Genomic DNA, 3,403 nt, shown 5'->3' with positions numbered 1-3,403 from the left:
TTCCAATATCACAGTCAAGTGTTATTTGTTCTAATTTGGTTATTTTATTTTATTTAATTTATGTTTATCATTTATTTGGATCAAGGTTCTATTGTGTTTCAGGACTTGTTGATATATGTGAAGCAATAGACAAAAGGAGATTATACCAATCAATCTGGAAATAGAAAGAACGTGCAGACAGAACCAAAAAACAAAGAGGAGATTGGAGTTTACCATGGCTGACAATTTGGGAAATGGTGCTAATAATGGTCAAGGGGCTGCGGAGGTTCCAAGGGACCAAGGACCAAGAACATTGAGAGATTATGTACTTCCTACTGTTACAAGAGTCCTTTCATGCATTAGACCTCCAACCATTGCTGCAAACAATTTTGAGATTAAGCCAGCAATTCTCCAAATGGTACAAACAACTGTTCAGTTTGGAGGTATGCCAACCAAGTGCCCCAATTTACACACAGCTAATTTTCTGAAGTTATGCGCTAGTTCAAGATGAATGGGGTGAGTGATGATGTTGTAAGATTGAGTCTATTCCCATTTTCACTAAGGGATAGGGCGAAGAGTTGGCTGATATTCTTACATGCAAATTCTATCACTACATGGGAGGAGTTAGCTCAGAAGTTCCTTGCTAAATTCTTTCCTCTAGCGAAGCCTGCAAAGCTAAGGGGAGAGATCAATAATTTTTATCACATGGAAGGACAGTCACTGTATGATTCTTGGGAGCGATTTAAGGAGTTGTTAAGGAAATGTACACACCATGGTATAGAAAAGTGGATGTTGGTGCATAATTTTTACAATTTGTTGAATGGAACAACTAGAACAATCATAGATGTTGCGGCGGGAGGTGCTTTTATGAATAAGAGTGCTAATGAGGTGTATGAGTTATTAGAGGAGATGACGATGAATAATTATCAGTGGCCAACTGAAAGGGGAAAACCAAAGAAGGTGGCTGGAATGATCGAATTGGATGCCATATCAATGGTTACAGCTCAAGTAGAAACCTTGACAAAGCAACTACAAAACACTACACTCCCATCTCAAGCTATGCAAGTTCAAAACCTATGAGAATTGTGTGGTACAACCCATCCACCCAACCAATGCCCTGCTCTAGATATGAATAACATGCCCATGGAAGAAGTACAAGCTATTGGAAATTACCAGAGACAACCCAATAACCCAAATTCCATGTCCTACAACCCAGGTTGGAGGTTCCGTCCTAACTTTTCCTGGTCCAATAACCAAAACACTCTACAATCTTACCCTGCACCTCAACCACAATATCAACCTCCACAAAATAGACCACCATGTCAACAACATGCACAACAACACCCTCCACCTAGATATTATCAACCAAAAAATAGACCTCTCCCAATGCTAATGAAACTAGCTGAACCTCAACTTGATGTACTCAACCAATTTATGACTGAAACCAGGGCGTCCATAAGGAGTTTGGAGACTCAAATAGGGCAGTTGGCTACTTTAATGTCAAATAGAGCTCAAGGAAATTTGCCTAGCACTACAGATGTTAATCCTAAAGAACAATGTCAAGCTATTACTTTGAGGAGTGGAACAAGGTATGAAGGGCCAAAGAAGAATCAGTCAGAAGAAAAAGGTCAGAAGGGAAATACACAAGGCATAGACAATGAGAAGTCTAATGACGAAAAGGTTACTGAAGACCTTAGAAAGGAAGAGGAGGTACCCCCTGTGAGCATTGAGCATCATGTTAGAATTCCATATCCACAAAGGTTGCGCAAACATAATTTGGATAAGCAGTTTGCAAAGTTTTTAGAAGTGTTCAAGAAGCTACATATCAATGTATCGCTCGTAGAAGCGTTAGAACAGATGCCCAGCTATGTGAAGTTGATGAAGGAGATTTTTTCTAATAAGAGAAAGATGGGTGATTATGAAACAATAGCATTAACGGAAGAGTGTAGTGCGATTTTGCAAAGGAAACTTCCTTAAAAGTTACGAGATCCTGGTTGTTTTACTATTCATTCACGATTTGGAAGTTTGAATGTAAGCATGCACTTTGCGATTTGGGGGCAAGTATTAATTTAATGCCTTTGTCAGTATTTTGTAGACTTGGTTTGGGTGAAGCTAGGCCAACCACAGTAGCATTGCAGCAGGAAGATAGATCTGTGAAGCATCCATGCGGTATTATAGAAGATGTGTTGGTTAAGGTGGATAAGTTTATATTTCCAGCTAATTTTATTGTTCTTGATATGGAGGAGGATGAGAATGTTCCTATTATCTTGGGGAGGCCATTTTTAGCAACTGGGCAAGCATTAATAGATGTGCAAAAAGGAGAGTTAAGGCTAAGAGTGCAAGGGGAAGAAGTAGTATTTAATGTGTTCAAGGCTATGACTTATCCTAAAGCAAGTGATAATTGTTTCTCAGTTGATGTGGTAGAAGAAGTAGTAGGGATGAAAAAATTAATTGAGGATCCTCTTGAATTAAGTCTTACAGTTAATGATGTAGATGATAAGGATAATGAAGAGGCTTTGACTTATTTGAAGTGGATAAAATCAAAGCATAAAAAGTTTGATGAATTGGGAGAGGGACAAGAAAGACCATTACCATCTATTTTGAAGCCACCTGTGTTAGAACTGAAGGTTTTACCAGAACATCTCCGCTATGCTTATCTTGGAGAAAAAGAGGCTCTTCCAATCATAGTTTTATCATTTCTTTTGGAAGTAGAGGAAGAGAAGTTGTTGAGGGTGTTAAGGGCTCATAAAACTGCTATAGGCTGAACTCTTGCTGATATAAGAGGAATAAGCCCATCGACAGTTGTGCATAGAATTCTTATGGAAGACAATGCTAAACCGACTATTGATGCTCAACGAAGACTTAATCTGACAATGAAAGAAGTGGTGAGGAAAGAGATTTTGAAATGGTTAGATGCTGGAGTGATTTACCCTATTTCTAATAGTGCTTGGGAAAGTCCTGTACAAGTAGTACCTAAAAAGGGTGGTATGACCGTGGTGAAGAATGAAAGTAATGAACTGATTCCAACAAGGACTGTGACATGTTGGAGGATATGTATAGATTACCGGAAGTTGAATAAGGCAACTAGGAAAGATCATTTTCCTTTGTCATTTATTGATCAAATGTTTCATAAATTGGTGGGGCATAACTACTATTGTTTTCTAGACGAGTACTCAGGCTATCATCAGAATGTAATTGCAGCGGAGGATCAAGAGAAGACAACATTTACATGTCCTTATGGTACTTTTGCTTTTAGAAGGATGCCATTCGGGTTATGTAATGCACCAGCCACATTTCAATGGTGTATGATGGAAATATTCTCTGACATGGTTGAGAAGGGGATTGAGATTTTTATGGATGATTTCTCAGTTTATGGGTCTTCTTTTTACAAGTTTTTGACTAATTTGGAGTTGGTTTTCAGGAG

General features: G+C 38.6%; 1 non-coding gene across 1 annotated transcript; it reads right to left on the bottom strand.

Moving 5' to 3' along the window:
- Nucleotides 1-651: 651 nt before the first annotated feature.
- Nucleotides 652-758, bottom strand: LOC133792892 (small nucleolar RNA R71). Its single transcript, XR_009874362.1, has one exon. It is a non-coding gene; the product is annotated as a small nucleolar RNA R71 (small nucleolar RNA).
- Nucleotides 759-3,403: the final 2,645 nt, after the last annotated feature.

The sequence above is a fragment of the Humulus lupulus genome, chromosome 7 (assembly GCF_963169125.1).
Source record: "Humulus lupulus chromosome 7, drHumLupu1.1, whole genome shotgun sequence".
NCBI lineage: Eukaryota > Viridiplantae > Streptophyta > Magnoliopsida > Rosales > Cannabaceae > Humulus > Humulus lupulus.
The sequence above is the reverse complement of the archived record's forward strand: the minus strand, read 5'-3'. Positions and strand labels throughout refer to the sequence as shown.